Genomic DNA, 12,564 nt, shown 5'->3' on the forward strand with positions numbered 1-12,564 from the left:
TTTATTTATATTATTTTTTAAAATAATTTTTTATAGATATTTTATTGATATTTTATTTTAAAATTTTGTTTATATTTTATTTAATTTCATTATTTAAATTTTAATAATTATTATTTTTAAAAATAAATTTATGTAAAATTTTAATTAAAAAAATAACATATATTTTTATTGATATTTTATTTATTTTTTAAAAAAAATAAATTTATTTAATTGTGTAAAAAATAAAATAAAATAAAATTTTATTTAATCTAGCTAAAAATAATTAAAATATTAAATATATGTTTAATATTACTATTACTTAGTAAACAATTAAAAATAGGTAAAATAATCTTTTGTTCATTTATCTTATCCAGTCCATCCAACCAAACATTGAATTTATTAAAAATAGTCATTTCCAGACATCTAAACCCATGAAAAACAAATACGGGATACACATCCAATCCAACCAAATAGTCTGGGCGATTCACAGTTCCAGAATTCAAGTCCGATGAATTTTAATCCTCCTTATCCAGTTTGTCCAATCAAACACACCCTAAAGTCATGTTTATTTTGAAGGATACCACCCTGGGATTGGACTAATAATCCGTTGTTTGGTATGAATTATTTGGTCCGGACTAATAATACCGCCGGACTATTAGTCTCATATTTGTGAGACTATGCTATCCCATGGGGGGGTAAGATAAAAACCATGGGATAACTCATCCCATGGGATTAGCAACTAAAATTACATTTTTGCCCTCTGACATTTAATTATGTATTATATTTAGTAAAATTCAATTAAATTTAAATGTTTCAATTTAAAAATAAAATAATTTTATTTAATTTTGATTTTTGTTTTATTTATTTAATTTTTTAAAATAATTTTTTATAGATATTTTATTTTAAAATTTTGTTTATATTTTATTTAATTTCATTATTTAAATTTTAATAGATGTTTTATTTTATTTTATTATTTAATTATTATTATTATTATTTAAAATTTTAATTAAAAAAATAACATATATTTTTATTGATATTTAATTTATTTAATTTTTCAAAAATAAATTTATTTAATTGTGCAAAAAATAAAATAAAATGAATTTTTATTTAATCTAGCTAAAAATAATTAAAATATTAAAGCTATGTTTAATATTACTATAGCGATCCCGGGTTTACCCTTGTTATACAGTGATCCGGACATGTGTCCGTGGATGTTAGTAGTTGAACATTATCTTGTGTACATCCTTCCTTACTTTGTAATTGAGTTATAGGATGTGTTGGGTAGGTTTGTTACAGGTTGGTTGAGTTTAGAAACCAAAACTAGTTGCCCAGATTTTGGCCTGTCCGCTCGAGCGGGGGTCTTGGCGCTCGAGTGGGGAATACACCCATCCAGTATTTCCTGTGCAGTGTTGGACGCTCGAGCGTAGGATTTGACGCTCGAGCGGGAGTGTTGTGTGTGACGCTCGAGCGGAGGAGTTGGCGCTCGAGCGGAGACCTAGTTCTGTAAAAGTTCTGGGAGAGTGCATCCGGCGCTCGAGCGGGAGTTTGGACGCTCGAGCGGGAGTCTGTGAATGACGCTCGAGCGGGGGTTTGGACGCTCGAGCGGGGTGACTTTTATATAAATCCGAGATCCGACTTTTGGATCACTTTTTCACTTTCTCTTCTCTCTCCTACTTTTCCAAAGACGCCATTGTTGAGCCTCTCACTCTAGATACTACCTTCTCTCTAGGTTTTGATCTAGTATGAGTGATTTGCTCATCTTTGGCCTTTACAAAAAGGTTGTTGATCGTCGAGGGCTACTTTTTAATCTGAAAATTTCGAGTTTTGGAGCACGTTGGGTTTTGTCTTCTCCTCCTTTGGGGCTCCGAATTTGAGGTAGGGATATCATACTCCTCTCTATGGTTTTTGTCTTTAAATTTTAGTATTTTGAGATGTTGGGTTGGTTTGGTAATTTTGTGAAAGTTTGAGGCTTTTGTGTGATTTTACAAAAGTTGGGGTTTTATTTATAATAAACCTAGATGCATGTTTGGCATAGAGAAACGGAATAGATGTTGAATCATTGATGAAAATGGAACCTTAAGGGTTGTAATGTTAATTATGAAAAATGACATAATTGCATTGTTTGATTAATTGGGTTAATTAATCGTGGAAAATGGAGTTATGAAATGGAAATGTTGAGATTGGAAATGTATGGGAAGAAGGGTGTAGTTGTATTATTTATCACTCACCGAATTGAAATGTTGATTTAATATACATTTGTGCATTTATTTTCTGTTTAGAAATAACTACTTTGGGCTATCGGTGGAGGATAGTCGTGATTGTTGTAGACAATGCATGATGATTAGGCAAACTAAAACTAATCGATTGAATGCGTCATAGAGTATGACGGTGGATTGAATACATTAATTTTATGTATTGATTGATTGTATATAGAACCAATGTGTTTGTATACGTTATGTGTAGAGGAGGAGATGGGGGATGTACTCCGCGGTTTAGGGGAAGATGGGAGATGTACCTCTAAACCGGATAGTATTGGGAGGAGATGGGGGATGAACTCCGTAGATACAGCTCATATGCTTGTCTAGAGAAATGAAGATAGAGCTCATATGCTTATCTTTGAGAAGTGTAGATATAGCTCATATGCTTGTCTAGAGAAGTGAAGATAGGGCTAACATGCTTATCTTTGTGAAATGTGGATGTAGCTTGTATGCTTATCTGTGAATGTGGGATATAGTTTTATACATATCTGTTGAGGCGATGATAGAGCTAATATGCTTATCTGTTGAAAAAGGAAAAATGAAAAGTAACTTGGACTCATAAGTCGTATGGCATATAATGTGATTTATATGGATGTATCAGTGTTGGCCATCTATCAATTGCTAATCTTTTAGTCATTGTTCATGGTTGGTTTAGTGTATTTCTACTGGGCTGTGGCTCACCCTATATGGGAATATCATTTTCAGGTGCAGGTAGCATGCCACCTCCAAGGACATAGCTTGGGAGGCTAGAGGCGGACATACTTTTGTCGTTCTATTTTGATGTATTACATGTAATTTCAAGCCAAGGGCTTAAAGTGTAAATGAGTAGTACTCTTTTGTTGTAACCAAGTGTTAACTTGGAAAGCTGTAAGCCCGTAGGGCATTTGCTTTTGTTGTTAACATGTAAAACTTTTGTAAGGATCAACTCTGATTAATAGAAGAATGTGGATATTTTGTATGTCAATGAATGTCTTAATTGATGGTTAAATGTTATTATTTTGAGGGCGTTACAACTTGGTATCAGAGCGTACCGAGTTCGAATACTTTGGGTACGTGGGAAGTGATTAGTATCACAATGGGTGTGTCTCGCTTGATAGAGACTTAGATGTAGTGTCACATGCTATGTGTTTAATTGATAACATGCTTATGTGTTTATTTGGGTATGGGATTTAATTTCTATGATGTTGATTGGATCCTTGGGTTTCTGTGAGTCTTGTTGGAAAAGCACTTGATCAGTGCTGTTTCTGACCAGAACTCTAGTAATGCCTCGGGACTATTATTATCCGGAAATGAAATTCGTAAGTGCTTATGTGTTTATGTGCTTACGTGGAGTGAATTACAATCGTCCATGCATTAGGGCGTGAGTGTTTAGTTTTGGCACATTTGTGAATGTACTGACGTTCTGTACTACCTTTATTAGGATATCAGGACGAGGAAGAGGTGCTAGGCGTGGGAGACCTGCGAGGCAGGAAGTACCTTTACCGGATGAGATTCCGGCAGTACAAGAGGGAGTTGGCCAGGCCAATGTGGCCGAGCCAGCGGGTCAGCAGGCTATGAGTGCCTTGGCCCGAGAGATAGCAGGAGCTTTGGGTATTCTCAGAGCAGGGAATCAGGCAGCTGAGGCAGGGCCTTCTTTCTTGAAGAGAGAGTTCTTCCGGTCTAACCCGGATGAGTTTGTCGGGGATCCTAAGGAGCCACTGAAGGCTGATGAGTGGCTAGAGCAAATGAGTAAGACGTTCGAGATGCTTGGCATCGAGGACGGAACACTGAAAGTGACCTTGGCATTCTTCCAGCTGAAAGGAGATGCGGGTCAATGGTGGAAGTACGAGAAGGCTCGTGTTGGTGGTACTTGGGAGGCATTTGGGAATGCTTTTCAGGAGAGGTTTTTGTCTGCTGTGGCTAGAGAGAAGTTGAGGGATCAGTTCAGCCGGCTTAATCAGCAGGGCTTGTCAGTGGCCGAGTTTGAGGCTACTTTTACCAGTCTGTCCAGGTTTGCACCTGAACTGGTGGCGTCTGAGGAACGCCGTTGCTATGAGTTTGAGAGGAAGTTGAGGCGGGGCCTCAAGTTGAGAGTTGGTGGGTCTTACATCAGGGAGTATAGACACCTAGTGGATGCTGCAGCTCATATGGAGCTCTTGATGTAGGAGGAGGATGAGGGGCAGAGAGGCTCCAAGAGGAGCCAAGATGGCCAGGGTGATGGCAGGAGGCAGAGGGGTTCTAACCCTCAGCAGTCGCAGGGTGGTGTGGCTAGATCAACATTTCCAGTGCCGAGTGCAGGCTCCGGGAGAGGTAGTCAGGGGGATTTCACCTGTTACAAGTGTGGCCAGCTGGGTCACAAGGTTTCGGTTTGCCCGCAGAAGGGTGGGGGTCTGAGAGCTGCTTCTTCTTCAGCTAGACCGCAGAGTCAGAGTTTGGGCAGGGGGCAGCCCTTGTCTTGTTATTAGTGTGGTCAGCCCGGGCACCTGAAGAGGTTTTGCCCGCAGTTGAGTGCCACTTCGGGAGCGTCTGGTTCTAGGCAGACGTAGAGTTTTCTGCCAGCTCAGTCTGTGCAGGTCTCGATGGCCAATCCGGGAGCTTCGTCATCCCAGTCTGTACAGCAGTCGTTTGCTCCGAGGGATGAGCAGGTAGATGAGGGGCCTACAGGGCGCGTGTATGCTGTTACCGCGCAGGATCTAGTACCGGCTCCATCAGTAGTGAGAGGTACTTTTCTGTTTTGCAACTCGGTTGCTAGTGTGTTGATAGACACGGGTGCATCTCATTCTTTTGTATCTACTGCATTTGCATCTGTGTTGGAATTGGTGTTAGCGCTATTAGCATCTCCTGTTTGTGTTGTGTCGCCTGTTGGGGGTGAGTTGGTTTTGGAACACGGATGTAGAGGTTGTGATATAGAGGTCGCCGACCATAGGCTTCCTTTTCCGTTTGTTGTCATGCCCATGAAGGGTTTTGATGTTATTTTGGGTATGGACTGGTTATCGTCATACCGAGCTGTTATAGATTGTTACCGACAGAGGGTAACTGTGTGTACTCCGAGCGGGGAGTGTTTCCATTTCTTGGGAGACCGGGTTGGTAGTGTTTTGCTACCGGGGTATGATTCGCGAGGGCGAAGTGAGCTTAGTGGTTTACTTGCTAGCTTTGAGAGTGGTGAGTGTGATGAGACCCAGGTTGTGTTGCCGAGGGTAGTTTGTGAGTACTCGGACGTCTTTCCCGAGGATCTCGTTAGTTTGCCACCTCATCGGGAGATCGAGTTCTCCATTGATTTAGTGCCCGGCACAGCGCCGATTTCTATGGCACCTTATCGTTTTGCTCCAGCAGAGTTGATTGAGTTGAAAGTTCAGCTTCAGGAGTTGTTAGATAAGGGTTTTGTTCGCCCTAGTGTTTCGCCGTGGGGAGCACCGGCCCTCTTTGCTAAAAAGAAAGATGGGGCCTTGAGATTGTGTATTGACTACCGGAAGTTGAATCGGGCTACAGTTAAGAATAAGTACCCTATGCCCCGTATAGATGATTTGTTTGACCAGTTGAAGGGTTCCCGTTGTTTCTCTAAGATAGACTTGAGATCGGGTTACCACCAGTTGAGGGTCAGGGAAGAGGACATTCCAAAGACGGCATTCCGTACGCGGTATGGCCATTACGAGTTTCTGGTGATGCCATTTGGGCTTACCAATGCACCGACAGTCTTTATGGACTTGATGAACCGGATTTTCCGGGAGTTCTTAGACCGATTTGTGGTCGTCTTCGTGGACGACATCCTTATCTATTCGCCTTCTGAGGAGAAGCACGAGGAACACTTGAGAGTGGTGCTTGAGTTACTTAGAGTCCATAGGCTGTATGCCAAGTTTGGGAAGTGTGAGTTCTGGCTAGGAGAGGTGAAATTCTTAGGCCACGTGGTATCCGGGGAAGGGGTGTCTGTTGATGCATCCAAGGTTGAGGCAGTGCAAGATTGGGCACAGCCTAAGAGTGTGTTTGAGATCCGCAGTTTTCTGGGATTAGCTGGGTATTACCGTCGGTTTGTGAAAGATTTCTCCAGGTTAGCGTCACCATTGACTAGGCTGACTCGGAAGGGAGTCAAGTTTGTGTGGAGCGAGACTTGTGAAAAGTCGTTCCAAGAGCTGAAAGTTAGATTGACCACCGCTCCGGTGTTGATTATTCCGGAGAGAGGGTTGGGTTATGCAGTTTATTGTGATGCCTCACGAAAGGGTCTGGGTTGTGTGTTGATGCAAGAGGGGAAAGTGGTAGCTTATGGCTCACGTCAGTTGAAAATACACGAGAAGAATTACCTTACTCACGATCTAGAGTTAGCGGCTGTGATCTTTGCCTTGAAAATCTGGAGGCATTACCTTTATGGTGAGAGGTTCGAGGTATTCTCGGACCACAAGAGTTTGAAGTATCTGTTTACACAGAGAGACTTGAATTTGAGGCAGAGAAGGTGGATGGAGTTCATCGAGGACTATGATTTTGAGTTGCATTATCATCCGGGAAAGGCCAATGTTGTGGCCAATGCCCTTAGTAGGAAATCCATTAGTGATGTAGCTAGTCTAGCCATCCGGGAATGGGAGATGTTGGGTGCACTTGGCGAGTTTGATTTGCTACTGGGCGAATCTGTTGAGGCTGCGGCCTTGTTTTCTATTGTCGCACAGCCTACACTTGTGACTAGAGTGTTAGAGGCTCAGAGAGGTGACCTTGAGGTAGAATCCCTCCGAGAGAAGATCTCAGGTGGGAAGGTTGAGAAGGGTTTGACGGTGTATCCCGACCAGAGTGTGAGATACCGAGACCGTTTGTTCGTGCCGGAGTCTTGCCGAGAGGATGCACTCCGAGAGTTTCATCATTCGCGCCTTGCGGTGCATCCGGGAGGTACTAAGATGTATCAGGATTTAGGTCACCAATTTTGGTGGCGGGGTATGAAGAGAGATGTAGCTGTTTTCGTATTGAAGTGCCTTACTTGCCAGCAAGTGAAGGCCGAGCATCAGAGGCCAGCGGGTTTGTTGCAACCCTTGCCTATTGCCGAGTGGAAGTGGGAACATATCACTATGGACTTCGTTGTAGGTCTTCCGAGGACTCAGCGGGGTAGTGATGCTATTTGGGTGGTTGTAGACCGGTTGACTAAGTCGGCGCATTTTATTCCTATGCACGTGAGAGATTCGGTAGATCATCTTGCCGACTTGTATGTTCGGGACATAGTGAGATTGCACGGGGTCCCAGTGACGATCGTCTCAGATAGAGATCCTCGTTTTACTGCTAGGTTGTGGCAGAGTTTGCAGAGTGCCTTGGGCACTAAGTTGACTTTTAGTACGGCTTATCACCCTCAGACTGACGGGCAGTCCGAGCGTACTATTCAGATCCTCGAGGATATGCTTCGGAGTTGTGTCCTTGATTTCAGTGAGACGTGGGAGAGGCACTTGCCATTAGTGGAGTTTGCCTACAACAACAGTTTTCAGTCTAGTATCGGTATGGCACCGTTTGAGGCCTTGTATGGCCGACCGTGTAGGTCTCCAGTTTGTTGGGCCGAGGTGGGTGATGCACCTTTGTTGGGTCCGGAGTTGGTCAGGGAGACGACGGAGAAAGTTGAGCTTATCCGTAGGAGGCTTGTTACAGCCCAGAGTCGCCAAAAGAGTTATGCCGACCATAGGAGGAGGCCTTTGGCGTTTGAGGTAGGTGACCATGTCTTTTGAAGATATCACCTAGGCGAGGTTTGATGAGGTTTGGGAAGAGTGGGAAGTTGTCCCCTCGATTTATTGGACCTTTTGAGATCCTTAAGAGGATTGGCGAGGTTGCTTATCGTTTAGCCTTACCGCCGCAGTTGTTCGGAGTGCATGATGTGTTTCATGTGAGTATGCTTAAGAAGTATGAGCCAGATCCATCACATGTGTTGGATTGGACCGATTTAGAGGTAGATGAGGATGCCTCGTATGAGGAGAGACCGGTTCGGGTCTTGGATAGGCTGGATCAGGTCCTACGTGGCAAGACCATTCCTTTGGTGAAGTCTTGTGGAAACATCACGGAGTGGAGGAAGCCACTTGGGAACGTGAGTTGGAGATCCGCGAGAAATATCCGGACTTATTTGTTGATATGTAATCTTGTATATAGATTTGAAACTATTGTTGAACTTAAGAGCTTTTATATATGTCTTAAGTTGTGAAACATTGAAAATGTTTTGGTTTATTGGAAGTATGTTTTGGAACTTGCCTCATATGGAAGTTGAATGTAACATTATATATGTTGAAATATATTGTTGAAATTGGAAAGGAAATGCGTAATGTTGATGCATGTTGGAAGTACATATGTTGTTTACATATTGTGAAATGCCTCTTGATAAGAGATGGGATGACCGGTAATGGGTCGAATTGTTGAATGTTAAAAATGTAACATTGTTAAAATGGAGGAAAACCTGTTTTTGAAAACTTGTGCTTAATTTCGGGGACGAAATTCTTTAAGGGGGGAGGTTATAGCGATCCCGGGTTTACCCTTGTTATACAGCGATCTGGACATGTGTCCGTGGATGTTAGTAGTTGAACATTATCTTGTGTACATCCTTCCTTACTTTGTAATTGAGTTATAGGATGTGTTGGGCAGGCTTGTTACAGGTTGGTTGAGTTTAGAAACCAAAACTAGTTGCCCAGATTTTGGCCTGTCCGCTCGAGCGGGGGTCTTGGCGCTCGAGCGGGGAATACACCCATCCAGTATTTCCTGTGCAGTGTTGGACGCTCGAGAGTGGGATTTAACGCTCGAGCGGGAGTGTTGTGTGTGACGCTCGAGCGGAGGAGTTGGCGCTCGAGCGGAGACCTAGTTCTGTAAAAGTTCTGGGAGAGTGCATCCGGCGCTCGAGCGGGAGTTTGGACGCTCGAGCGGGAGTCTGTGAGTGACGCTCGAGCGGGGGTTTGGACGCTCGAGCGGGGCGACTTTTATATAAATCCGAGATCCGACTTTTGGATCACTTTTTCACTTTCTCTTCTCTCTCCTACTTTTCCAAAGACGCCATTGTTGAGCCTCTCACTCTAGATACTACCTTCTCTCTAGGTTTTGATCTAGTGATTTGCTCATCTTTGGCCTTTACAAAAAGGTTGTTGATCGTCGAGGGCTACTTTTTAATCTGAAAATTTCGAGTTTTGGAGCACGTTGGGTTTTGTCTTCTCCTCCTTTGGGGCTCCGAATTTGAGGTAGGGATATCCTACTCCTCTCTATGGGTTTTGTCTTTAAATTTTAGTATTTTGAGATGTTGGGTTGGTTTGGTAATTTTGTGAAAGTTTGAGGTTTTTGTGTGATTTTACAAAAGTTTGGGTTTTATTTATAATAAACCTAGATGCATGTTTGGCATAGAGAAACGGAATAGATGTTGAATCATTGATGAAAATGGAACCTTAAGGGTTGTAATGTTAATTATGAAAAATGACATAATTGCATTGTTTGATTAATTGGGTTAATTAATCATGGAAAATGGAGTTATGAAATGGAAATGTTGAGATTGGGAATGTATGGGAAGAAGGGTGTAGTTGTATTATTTATTACTCACTGAATTGAAATGTTGATTTAATATCCATTTGTGCATTTATTTTCTGTTTAGAAATAACTACTTTGGGCTATCGGTGGAGGATAGTCGTGATTGTTGTAGACAATGCATGATGATTAGGCAAATTAAAACTAATCGATTGAATGCGTCATAGAGTATGACGGTGGATTGAATACATTAATTTTATGTATTGATTGATTGTATATAGAACCAATGTGTTTGTATACGTTATGTGTAGAGGAGGAGATGGGGGATGTACTCCGCGGTTTAGGGGAAGATGGGGGATGTACCTCTAAACCAGATAGTGTTGGGAGGAGATTGGGGATGAACTCCGTAGATACAGCTCATATGCTTGTCTAGAGAAATGAAGATAGAGCTCATATGCTTATCTTTGACAAGTGTAGATATAGCTCATATGCTTTTCTAGAGAAGTGAAGATAGGGCTAACATGCTTATCTTTGTGAAATGTGGATGTAGCTTGTATGCTTATCTGTGAATGTGGGATATAGTTTTATACATATCTGTTGAGGCGATGATAGAGCTAATATGCTTATCTGTTGAAAAATGGAAAATGAAAAGTAACTTGGACTCATAAGTCGTATGGCATATAATGTGATTTATATGGATGTATCAGTGTTGGCCATCTATCAATTGCTAATCTTTTAGTCATTGTTCATGGTTGGTTTAGTGTATTTCTACTGGGCTGTGGCTCACCCTATATGGGAATATCATTTTCAGGTGCAGGTAGCATGCCACCTCCAAGGACATAGCTTGGGAGGCTAGAGGCGGACATACTTTTGTCGTTCTATTTTGATGTATTACATGTAATTTCAAGCCAAGGGCTTAAAGTGTAAATGAGTAGTACTCTTTTGTTGTAACCAAGTGTTAACTTGGAAAGCTGTAAGCCCGTAGGGCATTTGCTTTTGTTGTTAACATGTAATACTTTTGTAAGGATCAACTCTGATTAATAGAAGAATGTGGATATTTTGTATGTCAATGAATGTCTTAATTGATGGTTAAATGTTATTATTTTGAGGGCGTTACAATTACTATTACTTAGTAAATAATTGAAAAGAATAAAATAATCATTTGAGTATTTATCATTCTCCATAATATCCTAAACAAACATTGGATAACTAAAAATAATTCAATCTAGACATCTAATCTCATGGATAAACAAACATAGGATGCAAATCCAGTCCAACCAAATAATCCGGGGACAATGTATCCCAGAATTAATAGTCTGATGGATTACAATCCCCCTCTTATCCTGTCTCTCCAAATAGTTTGTCGCTATCACACAACATGGGACAATAATATCATTTGAGACAAAAGAATATGTATCTTTAGGAGAGGTTTTAGATGTTTTAAATAAATATATTTTTTTATTTTTTATAAAAAAATACGTAAAAAAATAAAAAAAAAATAAAAAATAGAGAAAAAATATTAATTAATATAACTTAAATAAATATATATATATACATATAAAAAAATTACACTTTTTTAATATATACCAAACATCTACTTTTAACGAGACCGGCTCTCTCTCCGAGACTGGTTCTTACTCAGGATGAGTTACCCAAGCCGACAAAGGCATGGATAGGTGTCGTAGGTCGTTTTGAGTTTATGTTAGAATCACTTTAACCTTAACCCAATTTATTTATTTTTGATATATTGGGCTAAAGTCTCTCATAGTCCCCTTTAAAGTGAAAAGGACAAGTTAAATATTTTTAATTTGTAAACCTCTTAGAGAAGCAGCGTCCCTTTCAAAACGGACAAATAAATTTATTTATTTATTTATTTTTATAGACAATTGTATTCTCAGTAACTATTTTATATTTTAAATTTTAAAGTAATATAATTTTTTATTTATATATTAATTTTTAATAAAATTAATAATTTTAAAATCCTCTTGTTAAGATCGATTAAATAAGATCTATATTGGTTATGAAATTCTTTAAAAAAAAAAATTATAATTTTTTTCTTATTAAAACTAACGTCAACTGTAAAATTTTATTGTTACATCAATTACGACGGTAATTTTTAACCAACTAGGGGCTTAGTCCCTAAGGAAAGATCATGTGTTCAACTCTCCTTAGGGAGGAGTTGAATTAAGGGAACGCGTACTTGGTGCTTTGTAAAAGGTGAAGAGGTTAAATCCCATTAATACTAATCTAACAACTAATAATTGACTTTCGCAGAAAAAATTACGACGGTAATTTTATTTTTTATTTTAAGAATTTCATAATCAATTTGGATCTTGTTTAATAAATCTTGATATGAGGATTTTAAAAATATTAATTTTATTAAAAATTAACATCTAGATCAAAAATTATATCTTTTTAAAATTTTAAATAGTAAATTAGTCACTAAAAATACTTTGGTAATAGTGGTGTGTACTGAACTTTTCAAGAAAAATTTTTTGTGTTTTTCTTTAATATATTAAAATTTTATCATGAGGGGGGCTTTGACCAAAACTCCATTTATTTTTTGTATTATTGTGTTATAGCAATTCAACATGTGTTTGATTTTTATTGCGTTAATGTGTCATTTCAAAAATTCACACTCTTACTTAAAACACCCAATGTATGGCAATATAGAAATTTTTTTTGCATAATTTATTTCATGAAATTAATCTTTACTAAATGAGACTATTTATAAAATGTTTGATTTCAATTCAATTATATATTTATAATTTAAAAAAGAGCAGATTAGTGAAACATCCCTCCAACTTTGGATGGTAGGAGAGGTCCAATTTATTTTTTCTTATTAGTTAAGATCTCTCAATAATATTATGAAGAGTTGAAATTTCTTTGTGAAATTCTC

Source organism: Camellia sinensis, chromosome 13, assembly GCF_055761805.1.
Source record: "Camellia sinensis isolate YWXY chromosome 13, ASM5576180v1, whole genome shotgun sequence".
NCBI classification, from domain to species: Eukaryota; Viridiplantae; Streptophyta; class Magnoliopsida; order Ericales; family Theaceae; genus Camellia; species Camellia sinensis.